At 33.8% G+C, this 23,269-nt stretch overlaps 1 pseudogene; it reads left to right on the forward strand.

The window, feature by feature from the left end:
- LOC112933483 (large ribosomal subunit protein uL1-like) overlaps positions 1–17,347 on the forward strand; it is a 95,821-nt pseudogene extending 78,474 nt beyond the window's left edge.
- Positions 17,348–23,269: the final 5,922 nt, after the last annotated feature.

Raw genomic sequence — 23,269 nt, forward strand, 5'->3', positions numbered from 1 at the left:
GCAATCTAATGTCTTTGCATTTTCTAGTTTAATCTCTAATCCATTCTTCAATCACTTTTATAACACCCCTGGGAAGAAGTGATGCATATAATGCTTAAAACGCCACCCTAATTCCTGATGCACCTCTTTCTTCTTGTGGACAGCTCAGAATGTTGGAGTGTTCTTTATTATATTGAGCAGAAATTCAATTATTTATTTTACTTCCATTTGTTATACAACCCTTGGAGACATATAGAACATTTTACACATCTTTGCAGATATTTGAGGATATCTATTATATACTTTGTATTGGATCCTTTCCCCATTAAAGATAATAAAATCCTCCAGTTCTTCTTCACTTGACAAAAGGCACTTCACCATCCATATGGCTATTGTGAATCTGATTTTCTCAAAACACAAAACTCAGAATTTATAACATACTAATTCTGACCTAAATAGCATTGGGTAGAATAGATCTATACCATTTTATTTTAGCACTCTAATTAATTAATTCATACAATAAACATTTTTAAGGAGTTATTCTTACCTTGCATTGTCCTGAAACTAGAAATCTAGCAATCTAAAGTGAAGGAGAAAACATCAAAAGTTCTGCTCTTATGAAGCCTATTTAGTGTATGTATGTGTGGTGGGTGCTATGGAGGCAACACAATAAAGTGAAACTGAATGAATTATGTACTGTGCTAGAGAATGAAAAGTGCTACAGAGGAAAAAAACAAAAGAGAAAATCAAAGGGATAGAGAACAACAGACACGGTGGCTGCAAATGCCATTATAGGAACCACAGTGATAAGAAGATAGTTGAGCAATGGCCTCAAGAGAATGACAAAGAAAAATACAGAGGTTTGGGTTATCATATTCCGGGCAAGGAAACTAGTCCAAAAGTTATGAAGAGGGAGCAAGTTTGGCATGTTAGAAAAATGATAGGATGTCATTAAGTGCAAGATGACTGGAGAATGAAATTCTACTCTATTATTTTTAATACTCTCTTGTCTTGTGCCTCATTTTCTTTTCCCTTATTAGATTTTTTTTTTTTTTTTATTTATGATAGTCATACAGAGAGAAAGAGAGGCAGAGACACAGGCAGAGGGAGAAGCAGGCTCCATGCACCGGGAGCCCGATGTGGGATTCGATCCCGGGTCTCCAGGATCGCGCCCTGGGCCAAAGGCAGGCGCCAAACCGCTGCGCCACCCAGGGATCCCCCCTTATTAGATTTGATCCTTCATTGCAAATATCGTCCCATATATTTGATATTCCTCTTGGAATTTTGTCACCAGTGAATGTGAATTTTTCTATGATGTGACTCACATCATTGATTATATTATCAAACATAATGCTGGCCAGGTCAGACTCCTGAATTATGGCATTAGAAAATGCTTTCTGCTTCTTAAGAGTTATCATCACACATCGATCATGGAAACAATTGTGTTTTTGAGAGCTTTCCCATTTTTTTTATTTAAAGAAATATTTAAATTTTTGTTTTATATGTATAATAATATCTCCCTATATAAAATTGAATGTTAAAAATAATCAGTAAAATCTTTGTGTAAAACTGTATGTATAATATTCACAGTATTTATATCTTCATATATATATAAAAGATATATATTTCAAAGTAGGGTGATATCACTTCTATTTTGGATAGTTAAGTAGAAAGTTCATGAGGTGGTTGATTATGAACAGGAACTGAAATATGAAGAGGATAACAATGACTATAAATGGAGGGCAGAACAAGAATCAAAGACACATAGATGGGGAAAAAAAACGTACATTCAGTGGTTGTAAAGTAGAGCAGTTTGATGTCAAAATGTCACATAGGTAGCTCTGAGGCTAGAAGATATTTTAAGGCTACACTGTCCTTAAAAACAACTATAAGGCATTACAACCTGAAAGAGCAATAAGAAGGTTTTGAGTTAAAACGAACAAAGGGAAAAAGAGGGAGAGAAACCAAAAATCAGACTCAACTACAGAGAACAAGTAGATGGTTACTAGAGGGAAGGTGGGTGGAGAGATGGGTGAAACAGTTGAAGGTGGTTAAGAGAGCACAGAGTAATATATAGGATTGTTGAATCACTATATTGTACATTTGAAATTAATATAACACCGTATGTTAACTATACTGGAATTTAAAAAAATAAAGAAAGAAGATTTGAGTTGGATTCTAAGAACATTACTTAGTTTTTCTATAGTTAAGAATATGCAGGAGAGTTTAGAAGGTGTAGTTACCAAGATTACAATAATGCAAAAGGTCTACTGTCAATTGCAATCAGAGGAAAAGATAAATGTCACAAATTTGGAAGGGTGAAAAAGTTATAATCCCCAAAGACCAGTGTCTATAGTTCTCTTTAGGTTTTAGTAGATGGTTATGAAAAATAATGAATAAATTAATTAAGCTGACTGAATTAATTAGTCTTTGTTAGAATTAACATCAAGATGAAATGGAATGAGGATAAAATTAAATTTCCATGTAAATAAATCAAAACTACAAAAATATATAATGATAAAAATAATCAAGTTTTAAAATAAGAAATACCCAAGAATCTTCATGTCCTCTGTGCTCTGTGTCAGCCAAGTATGTGACATGCCAGCCTAGACACCTAATGCTATTTTAGACTTCAATATTATATAAATAGTACACAGATCAAAAAGGTTACAATCTCTCTGGGTATTGGTCATAGAGCATCTGGTAAACCAGGTATAGTATTTCCTCATATCTCTATTTCTTGTAGGATAAAAGCTAGAGGCATGTTTAAGGCTTTGTTGAATTTAACTCCAACCATTACTTGGAGCCACATCTTTAGTAGCCACCTGTCCTCCACTAATTTATCTGCAAACCTCCTCAGAGCCTTCTCCCTCAAGGCCTTAAAGGGGTCAAGAAGTTAAAGTAAAAAGGAGAGGTTAGTGATGAATAATAGAATGAAAAATCCATCTGAAAACAGTCACTTTTTTGGGTAAGCTGTAGGCTGCCTGCTAGCCATCTGTGGCTATTAACTTTGCAAAGAACCTACTTGGCAGTATTCACCATTCCAGAAATTGTCTTGTTTTCATTTCTTCTCTGATTACATTTATAGTTTTCTCTTACATAGATTTTAATTATTCTCTCAACATTCATGTTCCAAGAAAAATTGAAGCTATCCTATGAAGATTTCTTCTGGTGTACCAACCAGGAAACATCCCTCCTGTTATGTTGCTACAGCAGTTCATAGATATGTTTGCTTGAAGGATCATAATATTATATTGTATTATTTTTACTTTAAAAAATCTGTTAAATTTTTTCATTACAATTTCATATACACACACCCCAAATCAAAACTTAAATTCAATTAAAAATTAAAATAAAAGCATCTAATTGTTAATAACCTACAAAGATTTATATTCTTCATGGCTTCTTGGTTAGGAGTAAAGACAAAACAGCTTATTTTTATTTTTTTAAGATTTATTTATTTATTAGAGAGAGAGAGAGAGCACATGAACCTGAGTGGGGAAGGGAGGGGCAGAGAGAGAAGAGAGAGAGAGAATCTCAAGCCAACTCCCTACTGAGCATGGCCTGATTCAGGGCTGGATCCCAGGACCATGAGATCATGACCTGAGCCAAAATCAAGGGTTGAATGCTTAACTAATTGCCACCCGGGAGCCCCAATAGTTTATTTTAATTTTGGGAAGAAAATCAATCTTCCTTAAAAATAAACCATCCATCATTGTTTAGGGCTTGGGAGAATTGTAGATAACTCTGGGGCCTAACTGTTTACTGGTGATTTTTTTTTTTAATACTGTGGAAAACACATATAGGATTGGGTTCAGAGAGATGAGAACAGATCCATCTCAGGGTCCTTGCTGAGTTAATAAAGAGAGAGACAGAGACAGAGAGACAGAGACAGGGAGAGAGAATAAATGAGAGTTATTTGTGTCTTGTGGACTTTAAATAAATGGAAGGACTTTAGTAACATAAGTGTTAAACAGATGTAGTGAAAGTGAAATAAGGATCAGCTAGCAAATGAAGAGTGTATGATTAGAAAGAGAAATGCTAGAGGTAAACCAAGTTTTAATTAACACAGAGCATTTGCAGATTGTGGCAATATCTAAGGTGGCGCCTTTGGGTATAGAAAGCTACCAAGAAATATAGAGAAAGACATATGGGGTAGAAGATAATCAGAAATTCTTAGATTCTGGTGCTGTATTGGTCATTGACATGAGCAATACATCAACAAAGAGAATAGTATAACTTTAAGTAAAACAGAAATAATGAGCTGGGTGCCAAGTATTTCAATTAATTCTGGGAGTATTGTTAAAATGTCAGTAGATTACAGCAATAACTAGCATAGTGGATACTTGAGCCGCCTATCATGAGCCTCAAATGAGGAAGTTATTTTACACAGGTGTTAAAGAGTTTAAACATTTTAATGAGGAGCTAGGTGAATGCTAGCCACCTATCCATGAGACTTGGGAAAGTAAGTGAACTTATTAGACAGGATTTAAGTGAAAACAGTATCTAGGAACTGAACAAGATTATTTTTTTAGCAGAGGCAAGAGTCAGAAGAGTCAGAATTTTAAAAAACTTTAAGTTGCAAGTAGAATTGTTTAGTATGAAATGGATATTCTAAAATTCACTGTGGTACCATTTGGCAAGAAAGAAGCTGTGCAATTATAATTTTGGTAATAAAAGCTACAAAACAATTTGCAGACAAAAATAATAAAAATGAAAGAGGAATAGAGTCTTTCATTCACAGAAGTATGAATGGCATGAATATTCACATGTTGACATTAAACCGGCCTCATATTCCAAAAGAAGTGTGCTCAAATTATGATGTACTCTAGAATAGATTTCCTAATATCTAGGTAAGAAATTTAGGATACTGTGGTTTTAAATAGGCTGTCAGTAGAAATAGTTTATTATTCTAAATGTTCTCCATACTGGATGAGCCACTTTAAGTAATGATTTCACACTTGCAATTTTTTTATACTTTTTAAATTCATGAATATAGCAAGATATTGTCTTTAAACATTTGTCTTCTCCAAAAGGCCTTATAAGAGACAATTTCCCTATTGATTCAGAGACATGATTATGGCCTTGAGATAAAATAAGTTCTTTATAACATGAATATAGGAAAAAGAAACAGTGTCTAGTTTCATACCTGCAAATTAGGTTCTAGAAGCTCATGTCAAATCCAACAGAGAGAGATCTCACAACATCTTTAATTTACCAATTTGAACATATGGAAAGGAAACAAAGACACAGAAACCATTGTGGTCATACTTGGCATATGATGCAGAGCCACATTAGCTGTTTGGGGGATTTTTTTTTCTCCCTATTTGTATATAATTCCCATGAACTATTGAGTGGCACTGAGCTCTGATCCAAGATCATCAAAGCCTAAGAGGGGACTCTGGCTTATAGAAACAAATTCCTTTTCAATGGTTTGGGGTGCTTATAATTAGGATATTCATTCCTTACATTTATAATCTCAATTTCCACCAGTTTTCTTTCTTCTTTTTCTTTCTTTCTTTCTTTCTTTCTTTCTTTCTTTCTTTCTTTCTTTCTCTTTCTTTCTTTCTTTCTTTCTTTCTTTCTTTCTTCTTTCTTTCTTTCTTTTTCTTTCTTCTTCTTTCTTTCTTTCTCTTTCTTTCTTCTTTTTTCTTATCTTGCACTCTCAAATGGGATCTGTTGCAGATAATTATCTGATCAGCCTGTTCATGAAACGTCCCATCCTCAGTCCCTCTTCTTTCAAAGGAAAGAATTTGATTAAAAAGAATATATCTGACATAATAGTAGTATTAGAAAAAATGACAATGTATTTATAAAATAATCTTTATAATTTATAAAATATTGTCTTTCTTAGTGTGACTGAAAACTGAAGCACTTAAAAGTACTGATAAAGTAAACAAAAAAGTTTAAAAATAAAATCAAAGATTATCAACAGATCGTCCTCTATAAAGAGTTTATGAAAATGAAATATCCTAAAACTCACCAGATAACTGAGAAAAAGACATGACTAGAAATATACAAGGACTATAACGAAAATGAATCTTTTTAAATAAATCTTAACCATATGGAAAGACAGTCAATTTCACTCATGGAAAGGTAACTTAAAACTAAAATCAAAACCACTTTTCTCTATCAAATTGGCAAAAAGCAAAATGTTTGACTACTTCATCAGAAAAGACTCAGGGAAATTAGTGGGAGTGTACAAACTATGCTCCATATAAAAAAATATCAGTACAAATGTGAAGGTATATTTTCTTCAAGATTTTGAGTAGTTTTACCACAGATATACTTAGCTTTCTGAAATAGCATATGGTCAATACTTTTCACTGCGACTTTCTGCAATAACTAAACAAAACAGGCCTTTATCACCACTACATCATCCTGGTATAGTTCTTTCCTGATCACTACCCTTCTGAGTGTCAAGAATTTGATACCTCTGTCCCATCATTTAAGGCCATTGCTGCCATGCTTGTTTATTCAAGTGCATACCAGCCTTAACCACAGTCCTCTTTCTACCTTTCATTTTTAGTATCAACTAAAATTGTATAAAAAAGGGAAAATCACAGAATTTGATTTTCCTTTGAAGGGAGAGGCACAGAGAGAGAGGCAGAAACATAGAGAGAGAAGCAGGCTCCTTGCAGGGAGTCCAATGTGGGACTTGCTATGGGAATCGTTGTGGGACTCTATCTGGGACTTGATCCCCAGACACGGGATCACACCCTGAGCCAAAGGCAGATGCTCAACCACTGAGCCACCCAGGTGTCCCTTAGACACCATTTTTATGAGCTCCTTTACACTTTGCATATTGTAACCTTTTCATGAGTGCTAGGTCCTGTTGCTTCACTAATTATGTTACCAGTATACTGACCAGCAGGCTCCCCAACAAGCAGCACCATCACTTGAGAACTTATAGAACTGTAAATACAGTGGCCTCAACCCAAAGTGATGCAAGTAAAGTTTGAGAACCACAGTTCTACATCATTAAATTGAATTAATTGACAGTTACCTAAGGAAAGGAATCTGTTTAGAGAGGAAAGGTACATGTAGTTCAAGGAGAAAGACTGTTACAAGTTGTAACCAAGTACCTAAAATGTTTTACCTGCTTCGCAATTTTGCTTAGGGCTACCACGTTTACATCAATGTTTTGACAAGGAAGGATTTTTCAGTATGATGGAAAATGATCACAAAGATTGTATAGGAGTTGCAAGATGAACTAGCTCTAACTATCTTTCCAGCAGGGTGGATAGCCAGATATAAATGAGCCTCAGCATTAGCTATTAATCTTAGCTAACTTAATTGGGGTTATATATTACTTTATTACTTGTTTCTTATTTACACATCTAAATTTGTTCTTGGATTATACCTACTTTTTTTTCCCTGCTTGATTCTTTCTCTCCTTAAATGTTCAGAGCTTTACATTTTACATTTTATTTGTTGAAACTCAAGCATTTATGTAGTTTAAAATCCATCCACTCTAGTAGTGAAAGCTTGATTATATTAAATAATAAAGCAATTTCAATTCAATTTCAAACAATACAAATTGATATCATCTTCTTTTACACTTTATTACTGTGGTACAGTGACCTTTAAATTGCAGCTTTGGTGTTACGATGATATAGATGGTGTTGTCAGTGAAATAATTTTTACATTGTTTAATGCCAATTAACAATTTACTCCTCAAAGAGTAAACTCTATACGGGGAAATTATTAGAAGGTTAGAAGCAGAGATCAAAGCAAGTACACTGACTCAGTCATACTAATAAACCTATCTCAGTCGGCTAGTAGGTAATAGGCAAAAATAGGTGAAACTGGGGAAATTCAGATTTTCAGTTACTGGGCTGAATAACTCCCCAGATTCCTAGCCTGATTGCTGCCTGAAAACCTGCATTTGTGTTGATGAAAAATCAATAAATATATGCTTCTTGTTCTTGTACAAGTCAACATCAGGAATATGCTAATATTTATAAATCTGACCATTTCAAAGACTTTATCGTATTAAAAGTATTATTTGTTTCATTTTCAAATAAAAAAGAGTTATTGGGTTTAAGAACTTAATGGAAAATATATGAAAAAAACCCACTTCATTGATTTAGATATACCTGTATTCTAGCATGTAGAATATTATTTCTAATTTAGCAGACACTAAATAAATAATATGTAATCCATCAATAGTTTTCTATGATTTTCATTTATCTCTACAAGTTTAATTGATGCTAAAGAATGAATGGTAGAAAGTGGATTGTGGTTAGGGTTGATGTACACTTGAATAAATAACCATGGCAGTAGTAACAATGAGAAATGATACAGAGGACCAGAAACAGAGGAAGGATTTATTTTTCTTTTTTCTTTTTTAAGATTTTATTTATTTATTCATGAGAGACACAGAGAGAAAGAGAGAGGCAGTGACACAGGCAGAGGGAGAAGCAGGCTCCCTGCAGGGAGCACGACGTGGGACTCGAATCCCAGGATCCCAGGATCACACCCTGGGCTGAAGGTGGCGCTAAACCGTTGAGCCACCAGGGCTGCCCAGGATTTATTTTTCTGATGAGTTCTACATCATCTTGCAACTTAAAAACTATCTTTAGCTTTGGAACACTTGTACTGAGGCAAAACTGACTTGGAAAGACGAGTTTATGGATATTGTCAACAATAACAAGTTAAAGTAGAAACTGATCATAGCAGCAGAAATTATCAAGTTAAAATAAGATGATCTGAGCTAGGATTAAAAAAATAATGCATTTAATTTTGAGGATACATGACCAGGAGTTTCAAGTCCAAAATTAATGTCATGACTTCATTGGGAAAACTTCCTAGGAGATAGTGTCAGCTGCTGAGAGAGAGAAAAAAGTAAAGTTGGTTATCAGTCAGGAAACACAAGATTTTTATACAAACTGAACTGTAGTTTGAGAACAGACTCATTGGTCAATTTCAAGTGTCAGGAAACACAAGATTTTTATACACACTGAACTGCAGTTTGAGAACAGACTCATTGGTCAATTTCAAGTTTAAAAAATTCTTCCAAAAAGATTGGATTTATCAATAATGTTTTGTCTTTTTTTTTTTTTTTTTTTTTCAAATGGATAGGGCTCTGTTTTGGGAGCCTAGCTAGAGGTAATTGATAGACCATGTCTTATTGACTAGAGAACAGTAATAGAAACTTCTTATGAAATTAAAGAAAATATGATCTTTATCAACCTCTTGCATCAAGCACAACATAAGATATAAGAGGTTTTTATTCTTAAATAGTATTCGCCCCTCAAATAAGAAGTGATTTATACAAATAATTTAATGTGTCTGAGTGCTTGACTCTTAGAAAGAGTGCCAATAAAATCCATTACTTACATTTTCATCAGTCTTTGACGATAGAACTGAAATTAATTTGCTCCAAGAGTACAAGATATAGTCTTTACATTTTGCTCCATGTAATTTTGTCTTAGCATTTAATTAATCTTTTCAAATACATAGCAGTTAGATGAAAAATGTCTTGTTGATTCTTTTTACTGTAAAATTCAGAGAAACTTGTGCTTGATGTGTAATTGAATCCTATTAAACTAAACAAGAATTTTGTTTGATTCTTAAGGCCAAGAAAATGAAGTTTTAAATAAAGGCCTAACAAAATAGAAAGATGTCACCGTCTTTTTTGGTCTCTTTTGTTTCTTTCATCATATTTTGGTTACATAAGAATATAAATAACTGATTTAGCATCAACTTCACTTGAGACAAACTTTTCCATATTATGAAAATAAAACTAAAACAGACCAAAAGACCCCCCAAATCCTTGTAATATTTATTAATCATTTAAAATGTTAAAATTCAGAGTTTAGGTCTAAATGGAAAAGGAACATTTGTCTGATTTTTGATCATGTAACCAATACACTTATTCCTATGACATGCTTTTAATGGAAATTAGCAATTATTATGGATTAAATGACTAGATTTGGTTTTTTGGGAAAAAATACACTGTTAAAATAATTTTCACTAATTTAGATTAGGAAGAAATGTATTGCCAAATGTATTTTTTTTCCTGCTTATTTTTTGTCATTTGTTTTAGTTTGTTTTTCCATTTTAGCTGCTGTGGTCACAAAAAATTCCACTTCTGTAATATTGTCATTCACTGATTAGTCATACATTTTACATGAAAAAAAAAAGCACATAACCTCATGTAGGATATATATTCCTTTTTTACATTCTCCTTAGTGTTTCTATTAAATTTATATGGAAAAAAATTTGATCAGGTACTATTTCCTTATAGTGGACTTTCTAGCCCATCAATTAAAAACAGTTCTTTTTTTTTAATATGTTTAAAATCATTCTTTTTGTCTCAAACAAAGATCTTTTTGCATAAAAAGTTCTCTTAATTGTATGTCTGTCATAGAAATGAAAAGTCTGGTGGTTGCAATGAGGCATTGACAATTTCCTTAGCAACAGCCTGAGTCAGCACCTGCAATAGACACTAGATTGGTTTTACTACATGTAATAGTAGTCAAGCGTGAGTGTGTTCATTCACTATGAGATCTTGCTAATTTTTGTAGTAGTTGTTGTTGAATTTGGAAAAAGTTATCCCAAACTAGTACTCGGCAGAAGGATGGAAGGTAATCTGGACTGAGGATTAAGTGACACAGTCATTGTCCCCTTGGACACTGCTTTGGTAACATCACTGCTGCTTTCAAGATTATACTAAGTGCGTTTATAGCAGCAAACACTTCCTGCACACAGAGTTCAGTCACTTACACTGTACATTAAAAAAAAAAACCCAAGATATACCAAATATCCACTCATTCTTGATGTTTCTGCTGCCTTAAGATAATACAGAACTATGATATACAGAATATTGTGAAAAAGTCAAAAAAGGCTTATGAGAGGATATACTGTTTGAGCCATAAGGAAAAACAGGTATGAGTCAGATAAAGTTGGGAGATGTTGTGAGGAAATAGCCTTAACAAAGACTTTTGGATTAAAAAGATGGCATAGAAATTGTCATAGGAGTTGATTAGGGTTCAAGACCATGAGCAGGGAGGTGAGACTGACAATGTGGGCACTTGTCAGAAGGCAAAACTTGAAGGACAGTCTCTGTCAGCTTAAGGAGGTGAAATTTGATACGAGATAAGGAATAATTGCAGAATTTTACCTGGAATGTGTTGGGATCATATTTGTTTTTGAGGTAGTTAACTCAGTAATTATGAAGAAAATCTATGATAAGAACCATAATGCAGGCAACAAAGAAAATTGAGACTGTTTTAGTTATGCAATTAAGAAAAGCAAATATTCTGATATAGGACATGGAAAGAGCTATATACGTGCTATGAATTTTGAAAATTTTTGAGTTTCATTGAACACTGTGAATATAATAGTGGGAAGAGTTTAACATAAATGTCAGTACTCTTGAGTAACTGGATTGATGGAGGCATCTCCAATCAAGATGCAGAGTAGGGACAAGTTAAGAATAAAATGTGAAAATTAAGTTAATAAATGCCGATTATAAGATGCACCTGGAAAATTCAGATATAGGGCAGTCCGGGTGGCGCCGCAGTTTAGCGCCACCTGCAGCCCAGGGTGTGATCCTGGAGACCCGGGATGGAGTCCCACGTCGGGCTCCCTGCATGGAGCCTGCTTCTTTCTCTGCCTGTGCCTCTGCCTCTCTTTTGCTCTCTCTGAATAAATAAAAAAATAAATCTTAAAAAAAAAATAAAAGAAAATTCAGATATAGATATCTAGAAGCCAATCAAATCCATGGTCTGTGGTTCAGGAAATAGTAATGGCCTTGAGTACTGAATTGAGAAATCAGTAGAGTGTAGGCGGTGGTTGAAACAAAATGAGAATGGGTGAGATCACCTGAGAAAATATATTGCTAAGAACAGTGAGCTAAAAATAAAATCCTGAGTAGTAACATTATTTAATGGGTCATGAAAGAAAAAAGAATCTCATCAAGATAAAATGAGGGATTAACCAAAGACATCTGAGGAGAACGAAGATAGTGTGGCAAAATTAATAGTCAGAGGAGTAGAGATTTATTAAGTGAGCAAGAAAAAAAATCCTGACAAATAGCATGTGATTTACAATATTAGGATATTACCGTCAAACATATTAAATTGATGAAAACTCAATTTAGTTGGCAGATGAGTTCCTGGGAAGTAAAGAAGGGAAAGATCATGTGTGTACTACTCTTTCAAGAAATTTGGATAAAAGGAAACAGAAGTAGATTGGATCTATAACTTAATACAACGTCCAAGCAGAGAAACTAATCAATAATGGATGAATCAAGAGTGAGACAGAATGGGAAAAAGGATGGGCATCTCTGGATGTTGCAAGTCCCACAGGGAGCCACATATTCAGAATCATTTCATGAGATTTCTGAAAACAAAGCCAAAGGCATATGTTCTATTCAGCATATTTAAACTTTCATATCATTTGCTTATTTATGATGTCATATATCCTTATAGCAGTTTTTATAGGCAAACTCATCTATTGTATATTCAGAGTTACAGTTTTGACCAATAAATCTAATCTTAATCAGAAATATAATGAAATAGAAAATTTATATTTAATTTTATTTTTTTTCTAAGCAATTTGAAATGTGGAAAGAAAAGAGGAGAGCCATAAAAACATGTTGACAGAAAATGGAACTTAGCTTCCTTTATGGAATTCAAAAGTTGGTGAGATATTTTGCATCAAAAAATAGTAAACTATTACATGAGTTAATATAAATATTTAATAGACTGGCTGATATATTCTATTCAAGTTCGACTAGCAGCTTCACATCCCTTCAGTCTTTCCACTCCTGGCTGCCCTAACACCTGTTCTACTCAATTCTGAAATAAAATGTACATCAGATTTTCTTAGTGGATTGTAAACATGTTCAAAGGCAGTCCAGGGTGAGGATGTGTGCATGGTGCAAATTGCTTTTTAATATTTCTAGATATATAAACCTCCCCTTAGCCATCCTCCTCACACAACTTCATATTAACCTAATGATCTGTCTATAACAAATTGTCGAACTACATTTTGCTGCCAAACTGTTTTACAGTTAAGCTGTTGCTTTGTGCTTGCCCCTTTTTGTTCAGCCAAATAATTTGCTACTCAGATCCATGGCATAGTAAAAAGTGATACACAGGGATTTGGAATGGATGTAATCATGTACACAGCAAGACAAATACCACCAATTTATTTCCAATGTATTCCACTATGCATATTTTGTATTTAGGAGTAGGATTACAGCTTTACTGAGGAAACAAAATATAAAGAGACTTATTTTATTATTGTTTAACATTCAAAAATAATATTCATAAGTATATCATGATAATTCACAATATTAAATATTGAATAGTATCTCCCTGTTCAAGAAATGTTTTGTAACTCTTAATTCCACTGTTAGATGAATACCTTATAATTATGTAATAATAATATTCATCATCTATGTACCTCAGATTTAATTTTCAACTTTGATTCAAATGACATTTGACCTCCAAAAGAATATAGTACTCCTCCCCTAAGAAGAAATACTATAAGCCAGAAACACAATGCTACAGCTGCACAATACAATAAAGGTAATGAAAGTTACCTGAATAATTTTCCAGCAGCCTTTGTTTTATGAGTTTCTGATTCTTAAGATCATCATAACCATTCAATTATTGTATATTTCCTTCACGATTGTTAACTTTCTCTAGCTTTTGACCAACTAAGATTTCATGTTAAATTATGCTTAACTATTCTTACTTATGTGTAATTTCTTTTAACCCAGATTTAGATGAAGGTACAGTTTTCAACTTATTAAGGCTTTTAAAAAATATATTATCCTGAATTTTTCCCACTAATTATGACAAGATTGAATTGGCTGATTACAATTCATGATTTGGGTGATTTCTGAAAAGACTTGTATCAGAAAATATAGTATCAATTTTCAGGGGGCTGATTTCACTTATTTATTTTTTAGGTTGATAAATTTTTAATGAGGGGTTAATTTGTTCTTGGCTCTGTGTTAAAACACATTTACTATTCTCAAGGACCTAATTCATTAAAAGGTTCTTGCCCAAGGCTGAAACTAAAAACAATTGCTTTAAAAATAAATGCTCAAAATGAAATGCTCATATGGACATTTATTTATATAAATTATATACATGATACATAGGTATAATATTTAATGATAGATAAGTCTTAATGAGAATAGAATTTTAGGTATAACAGATTTCTCATTTTCTTATCAATTAGCTCATCAGTTGCATTTTCTTAGTCTTATAAATTAAAATTCTGCCATTGTCTACAAGCAGAAAGTGTTTTCAAGAGCTCTTTGTTTTATAAGACCAGACTAATATTGCAATGATTTTCCCCCTCATCAGTTGATTTTTTCTGATTAACAAGTTCATGATTAATTTGCTAATCAGAAAATTCTACATTTTTTCACTTCTTTCCATTTTACTCTCTGCAACACTGACACTGTCCATAAACCTTCACTCAACAAACTTTCTACTCTTCACATCTATAACCCTCAACTAACCTTTATTTGATTTCTTTTCTTTCTGTTCTTATTCATCCCCTCACCAATTGGTCGGTTAGTCTGTCAATAACGAGAAATAATTAGAAATAAACTTTAGCCTCAAGGAATTCAAAGAAACATAATGCGATTTTCCAAACCTCCTTCTTTCTATTAATTTAACAAAGATGTTCAGCCATTTCCACACCTCAAATTCTTTTTTTTTTTTTTAAGATTTAAGATTTTATTTATTTATTATTGAGAGACAGAGAGAGAGAGAGAGAGAGAGAGAGACTGAGGCAGAGACACAAGCAGAGGAAGGAGCAGGTTCCCTGCATGGAGCCTGACATGGGACTTGATCCCCAGTCTCCAGGATCACACCCTGGGCTGAAGGCAGACACTAAACCACTGAGCCACCTGGGCTGTCCCAGACCTCAAATTCTTTAAGACTCTCAAATATTTGTCTGTGGTTTCAAATTCCACCTGAAGTTCTAATTGCACCCAACTCTTGACTCTTGACAAAAACACTGAGAGCTTGAGAAATGAGTCAAGTGCTAACTTGCTGAAGCTTTAGTCAAGTCCCATAACATTTTAGTCCTCTTTTGCTCCACCAAATAAAAATGAAATTAAACTAGATTACCACTGAAACTTTTTATAAACCTAATATTCTATAATGCCACAAGTGGCTTCTGCTTGGGTGTCCCAAGCATGCCATCTTTCACCATAAATTAGTCTCCCCTCATAAAGTCTCTGTCAGCTAGGACTGCCATGATCTTCATTATATATACAAGTTATCTCTTTTTTTGCCCTTTCCTGATCATGAAATCTAATTAGTTGCCCAAATGAAATAATCAGGGATTTTATTACCTCTATCATTTTGGGCAAAATTCAAGATATCATTCAAGATATAAGACAAAAAATATATTATTGAGTGATATATATGGGAACTTTCTGATTAGAGTTGTATTTATCATGTTACAGTGTTCAAGAAATGCAAATTGGCATATAGTTTCAGTTATCTTAGAAAAAAATAAACTTTTGGTGTTCAAGTTTTCTACGGTTCTTTTTAAGCATATGACCCTATAGCTTAGTATATATAAAGTGAGTTTGGAGCACCTGGGTAGCTCATTTGATTAGGCATCCAACTCTTGATTTTGGCTCAGGTCAGGATCTCAGGGTATTGGATTTGAACTCCACATTGGGACTCTGCGCTCATCAGGGAGCCTCCTCAAGGATTCTCTTTCTCTCTCTGTACTGCCTCCCACTCTCCCACTCTCTCAAATAAATAAAATCTTTAAAAAAGCTTCAAAGCTCTATAATATTAAAAAATAACAAACTAAACTAAACTAAAATGAAATAAAATTAGTTCAAGTCTGGAAAGAAAGATGTGACATAAAATGAGGATAAAAAACAATGTAGAAGCAAATACTGAAGGACTTTATGTATCATATTAAGGGATTTGATTTTTATTTTAAAGGCAAGGTGTTCCCATTGAACTAATTTGTATTGAATTGTGATATGATCATCTTCATTTTAAAAGATAATATTTTATATCAAGTTACAAAATGAATTGGAGAAAAATGATTGTAAGTAGAAAGACCACTTATGAAGTTTTGGCTGAAACTCAGATATAAGATGATAAAGGCCTATCCAGGTTCTTGTTAGGAGAAATAAGCAAAAAAGATATTATTGGAGAAATTTAAAGATCTATAATTAATAGGCCATTTTTATACCAAATTTTATGCAGGAAATAAGACAGGCAGGAGTCAAGGAAGACAACAGTGTTATGGTGTAAGCCATATTATAGTGGATGATTATGCTTCTCACCAAAGTAGGGGATTGATGAAGGGGAGACATCATTGAGGAAATAACTTGCTTGTAGATTTTGAGCTGGGTATGGGATGTGTAAGTAGAGGACTGGAATATGTAGCTGCATGTTTGTTCTCTGTGTCTGCTCAAGAGTTACAAAAGGGTAAATGGGAAGCCAAGTGGTCTGAATTGAGGTTCCCACTTCTACTTCAATAAGAAAAGCTCCATTTTTATATGTTAGATTTTCATGAAGTGTTTCCTATGTACAAATATTTCCAAAGCTTTAATAAAGTCAAATGAGATGACAAGTTGACAAGTTGTGACTTTCTTGCAAACACACATTTTCTGACTTGTGGTCCAGTAATCTCAAACTTATTCATATATATTTATAATTTTTAGAGAACTATACCTGAGTACACTAATGTGACAATAGATATATATCACTGGCAGAAAATCTGTGTGAGAGATTGAGAAACTTTTTATAAAAAGTCAGATTGGAGCTGCAGATCAGCCTGAAGAACTATGACCCTCAGAAGGACAAACGCTTCTCGGGCACCGTCAGGCTTAAGTCCACCCCCCGCCCCAAGTTCTGTGTGTTTTGGGGGACCAGCAACACTGTGATGAGGCCAAGGCAGTGGACATTCCCCACATGGACATTGAAGCGCTGAAGAAACTCAACAAGAATAAAAAACTAGTCAAGAAGCTGGCCAAGAAGTATGATGCCTTTTTGGCTTCAGAATCTCTGATCAAGCAGATTCCATGAATCCTGGGTCCAGGCCTGAATAAAGCTGGCAAGTTCCCTTCCTTGCTGACCCACAATGAGAACATGGTGGCCAAAGTGGATGAAGTGAAGTCCACCATCAAATTCCAGATGAAGAAGGTGCTATGTCTGGCAGTGGCTGTTGGCCACGTGAAGATGACGGACGATGAGCTTGTGTACAACATCCACTTAGCTGTCAATTTCCTGGTGTCCTTGCTCAAGAAGAATTGGCAGAACGTCCGGGCTTTGTACATCAAGAACACCATGGGCAAACCCCAGCGCCTTTACTAAGACCGTTTAATAAATCCTAGTGCTACCGTTACAAAAAAAAAAAAAAAAAAAAGGCAATTTACAGGGCAATTTACACATTCAATGCAATCCCTATCAAAATACCATGGACTTTTTTCAGAGAGTTGGAACAAATAATCTTAAGATTTATGTGGAATCAGAAAGGAACCAAATAGCCATCACAATGCCGGATTTTAAGTTGTACTACAAAGCTGTGATCATCAAGACAGTGTGGTACTGGCACAAAAACAGACACATAGATCAATGGAACAGAATAGAGAATCCAGAAGTGGACCCTCAACTCTATGGTCAACTAATATTCGACAAAGCAGGAAAGACCATCCACTGGAAAAAGGACAGTCTCTTCAATAAATGGTGCTGGGAAAATTGGACAGCCATGTGCAGAAGAATGAAACTAGACCATTCTCTTACACCAGACACAAAGATAAACTCAAAATGGATGCAAGATCTAAATGTGAGACAAGAATCCATCAAAATCCTAGAGGAGAACACAGGCAACACCCTTTTTGAACTTGGCCACAGCAACTTCTTGCAAGATACATCTATGAAGGTGAGGGAAACAAAAGCAAAAATTATTGGGACTTAATCAAGATAAAAAGTCAACAAAAACTAAAAGACAACCTACAGAATGGGAGAAGATATTTTCAAATGACATATCAGATGAAGGGCTAGTATCCAAGATCTATAAAGAACTTATTAAACTCAACAGCAAAGAAACAAACAATCCAATCATGAAATGGGCAAAACATGAACAGAAATTTCACAGAGGAAGACATAGACATGACCAACAAACACATGAAAAATGCTCTGCATTACTTTCCATCAGGGCAATACAAATTAAACCCACAATGAGATACCACCTCACACCAGTGAGAATGGTGAAAATTAACAAGACAGGAACAATACATGTTGGAGAGGATGTGGAGAAAGGGGAACTTTCTTGCGCTGTTGGTGGGAATGTGAACTGGTGCAGCCACTCTGGAAAACTGTGTGGAGGTTCCTCAAAGAGTTAAAAGTAGAGCTGCCCTATGACCCAGCAATTGCACTGCTGGGGATTTACCCCAAAGATACAGATGCATTGAAAAACTGAGACACCTGCACCCCGATGTTTATAGCAGCAATATCCACAATAACCAAACTGTGGAAGGAGCCTTGGGGTCCATCGAAAGATGAATGGATAAAAAAGATGTGGTCTATGTATACAATGGAATATTACTCAGCCATTAGAAACCATGAATACCCACTATTTGCTTCAAGGTGGATAGAACTGGAAAGTATTATGCTGAGTGAAGTAAATCAATTGGAGGACAAACATTATATGGTTTCATGCGTTCAGGGAATATAAAAAATAGTGAGAGGGATTAAAAGGGAAATGAGAGAAAATGAGTGGGAAATATTAGAGAGGGGGGAAAAACAATAGAGACTCCTAACTCTGGGAAACGAACAAGGGGTAGTGGAAGGGGAGGTTGGAGGGGGTTTGGGGTGACTGGATGACGGGCACTGACAGGGACACTTGACGGGATGAGTACTGGGTATTATACTATATGTTGGGAAATCGAACTCCAATAAAAAAAAATACCAAAAAAAGTCAGATAGGATAGGTAAAACTTCTAGTTATAAAATAAATGCCATGAAGATGCAATGTACGTTATGACAGCTATAGTTGATAATACTGTTGCATATTTGAAAGTTGCTAAGAGAGTAAATCTTAAAAGTTCTAATCACAAGAAAAATAATTTTGTAACTATGTGTGGTAAAGAATGTTAACTTGCTGTGATGATTACATCATAATATATGCAAATATCAAATCATTGCTCTCCACCTGAAACTGGTATGATGTTATAAGTGATTATACCTCAATAAAAAGTCAAGTAATAGATATTTTAGCTTTTTTCAAGCCAGATAGTGTCTTCACAACTACTCAAATTTGCTGTTTGTAGAGCTAAAGCATCCATAAAGAGTACACATAAAGAGTACATAAAGAGTAAAGGGTGTGGCTGTGTTTAAAAAAAATCATTTTACAAGAAATTTTTTTTACCAGCAAGATTTGGCCCACAAGCTACAGTCTGCTGATCTCTGTACTATGTAATTCATTGGTCATGGACTCAGACTGTAGGACTCATTTAAGAGTAGTTGAAGGTGATAAGAAATAGAAAAGAGATTTCTGTTCTAATCTATAGAGTACTAGACTGTAAAGTCATTTTAATATCACAAAAAAGAGGTCTCCTCTTTCAAAGCAGACAGCATTGTAGTTAGAAAAAAAGGGGGAGAATATTGTATTTGCCACCAAAAATATGTGACCGTTATACATCCCAATCCTAGAAAATAGATTACCAGATTCCATGAGAGGTATTAAAACCTTGGTTCACAATTCTTTAGATGGATAAAGACAAAATAATTGTCTATAAGCAACCAGTTTGAGAAAAAGAAAATAAAGTATCCTTAATAGACAACTCAGAATCACATTTAATTCTTACATATGAGTGGGATGAGAGAAATCATCTGTAATTGTACATTTCAGAAGAAATTTATCTTGAATTCATGAAAATTAAAAAAAAATTTTGACACTAGAATGAGAGTGCTGTGTGTTCTTTGCCATTGTGTTGAAAGATTTAAGTATGTTTAGCCACGTAGTTCTTTTAAAATTCAGCACTGGGTACTTAGCATTCTCTTCTACTACAACAGAGCTGTTATACAATGAAAAGAAATATGAGGAGGCTGAGGTATCTCTACTACACACTTTTTAATGTTTTTTCTTGCCAGAGAAGTGATTCTTTGGCCCTTCACTATTTGGCTTGCTTGCTCTTTTCTGTTTCCTTTTCAGGGCAATGAATAATGTGTCAAAGTGTGAGGTGCATATGAATTGAACACAGAAAGGAGAGTTATTATTAACACTCAATTGTTAACATTTTGCATTGTATTTATTGGATTGGAAGGGGAAGGGGATATTTAGAATTTGGCATATATATATATATATATATAAATAACATATATATATATATAAAACTTAATATTCTAACATTCTAGAATTGTTTCAGGAATAAAAACGTGCCTTTTCTTAAAAAAACAGCCTTCTAAATTTTCCCATTAAAAATAAGACAAAATGTCCTTAATACCAAAGATAAACTTAAAATGAAAATTGTGTATATGTAATCACTTAATTTAGGGAAATATATATCTTTGGAAGTGTGAAAAAATAATTCTGCCTTAACTAATAATGCTGTTTTGAAGATTAAGAAGGTAGTTAGTAACTTCAGATTTTCTTTTTCTTTTTTAGCAAGGTAAGACAAAAATCACCACAGAAAAAGGAAAATGCTAAAATGTCCTCATTTATCACTTGTGAGGGTAAGGTGTATCCTACTGTTATTAAATGTTTAATGTAGCTGTTGGCAGGTGTGTATAATGAGCTATGTTTCAAGTCTGGGACACTGTTAATATAACTATTTCTCATTCACCTGCTGCAAAGTGTGGAAATTGTCCCTACTCTTTTGAAAATTCATTACAGTATTATTTCCTTATAGTTAAAATGGTTTGTGGCATACAATTGTTTTGGGATCTGTTCAATTTTATTTGCTTTAAATAAAATGGACATTTTTCTTTGTTGAGGAATATAAAACAGCCGCTAGTTTTACTGAATTTAAGAAGACTTTGGTTATTAAAGGTCAAGTGCATTGAAGGGTACTTCTTATTTGATAAAACTTTACAGGACCTATTTAAGCCTAAAATTCCTTCAATGAAGTTATATGCTGTGTTGTGTCTTATTAAATTCATTTATTTTGGTGGCTCAGTGGTTAAGCATCTGTCTTCAGTCCAGGGCATGATCCTGGAGTCCCAGGATCAATACCCTCATCGGGCTTCTGCATGGAGCCCGCTTCTCCCTCTGCCTGTGCCTCTGCCTCTCTCTGTGTCTCTCCTGAATAAATAAACAAAATATTTAAAAATTAAAAAATTCATTTATTTTAGTTTGACCATCTTTAGAACATCTTGATTTAATTCCTTCAAATGAATGCTATTCCATCAATTCAACTTGTACTCAGATGAAATTAATAAATATATAATAGGAATTATAATTGGGAAATATTAATATGTCAACTTTTAAAGTAGTAAAATATTTTGTAGTTATATACTTCACATTAAAGATTCCCAAACTGTAGCATGTGTAAGTATAAACTATATAGGTTATTTTTTTTTTAAATCCAAGGTATCAAATCCAAAAGGTTTTTTATTCATGAGACTCAACAAAACATGCATTCCTATAAAGAAGTCCATGTGATTCTGATGCAAAGTGTAAGCCAACTGAACAGAGAAGTACACCTAAATAAATAGTTATAAGGAAACCATTCTGAATATTAAAGACACAACTATAAAACCTCTGCAGAAAAACAGGGAGCAAGGTATTTGCACAAAATCTGTGCTGAACATAAAGGTAGTTTTGAAGAAAACACAAATATCTCCTTTCTCAGAAATATATTTCAATTTTGATGGTATTATAACACTGATGTTATTAATTTCTATAACACTTATTACTAGAAAAAAATAAAAAATACATAGTGATCTGTTCTTTTAAAGAAATAAAAGAAAAAGTGGATATTTGAAGTGAACATCCTAAATTAGATTTTAACATAAAGTCTATATATTTACTCTTTATTGAAAATATGTACTGTATGGTATATCTATATAGTCCACACTATATAATAATCACCTGTAGCACTCATTATAAGTGCAGTCTTGATCCCACATTCAAGGCTTCTGATCTGGCAAGCATACTTACAGACAAAATACTTGCATTTTGTAATCCTCCCTATAACATGGCCCTGATCCAACTGATTTGTGCACCACATTCTGAGAACACTGATCAGGGTAAAAAGACTGCAAATGAAAAAAATTATTCATAAAATACAATTGGTCTGAACTTTACCAGAATAACAAGAGGACTGTGTCTAAATCAAGAAGTAATTCAGTTGTTTCCACTTTAAGACACTCAAAGTTGCCTAGCTTAACCTATTAGGAAGAATTTCCTATCTACTTCTCAGATATATTTAAAGAGTTCTCAATAATTATTATAATATTTCTTGAAATAAGAGTATAAGATTAAAATTCATATTGCTTTTCCTTAAAAGCCCTACTCAAGGCCTAGGGGAAATGTGAATGAAATGCAAACAAAAGTAAGTCGAGCCTAGTTAGAAAGAAAGAACACACCATATATGGTCTAAGTTAATGCCCTTTTAGTTTCAAGTAATATAAAGTCAATCAATATATTTGAGCAAAAAAGAGTTTTACTATAAGCCAACAAAGTGTCTTACAGACCCAAGGGACGAACAGCCAGACCTCATCAGGAAATCAGGAGTTATGTTCTGAATTTCTAATTCTTTCCCTCTAGAACCACATAGTCTCACATACTCATATCAATTTTCATATTTACTTCCTTCTTTTCTTCAAAATAAGCTTTCCCTGACCACCCATAAGAGTGAGTTTAAAAATAACCATTTGTAGCTCCTATCTTGTCAATTCTCTTCTTCCTTAGTTTTTATACTCTTAAGAATGATTTTTATCACAAATGTAATTTTTAAAACATATTTTAGGTCATATTTTGACAATATTTAAGTCAAATGTTTCCACAATCCTTCAGCCAAGACATTCAACATTTATTTATTTAAGAGATAGTATTTAGAATCAACAATGTTCTTGACATTTGTCATAAATTTGTAAGAAAAAAATACATAACAATTTGCAGTCTAAAAAAAATTGCAGTCTAAAAGATAAAATAGAGTAGGAAGAGAAGCAAACAACTCAATTACATATAAGTTACACAGTAGGAGACTCTCAGAGAGTGTTCCTAAGTCTTTTTACAGAATGAAATGAGACATCACAAAGGCCATGTTTGAAAAGACATTTGAAGGATAAGTATAGGCTTTTTAGATGGACAAAGCAAAAGAATATCTGAG

This window comes from Vulpes vulpes, chromosome 6 (assembly GCF_048418805.1).
Source record: "Vulpes vulpes isolate BD-2025 chromosome 6, VulVul3, whole genome shotgun sequence".
Classification (NCBI taxonomy): domain Eukaryota; kingdom Metazoa; phylum Chordata; class Mammalia; order Carnivora; family Canidae; genus Vulpes; species Vulpes vulpes.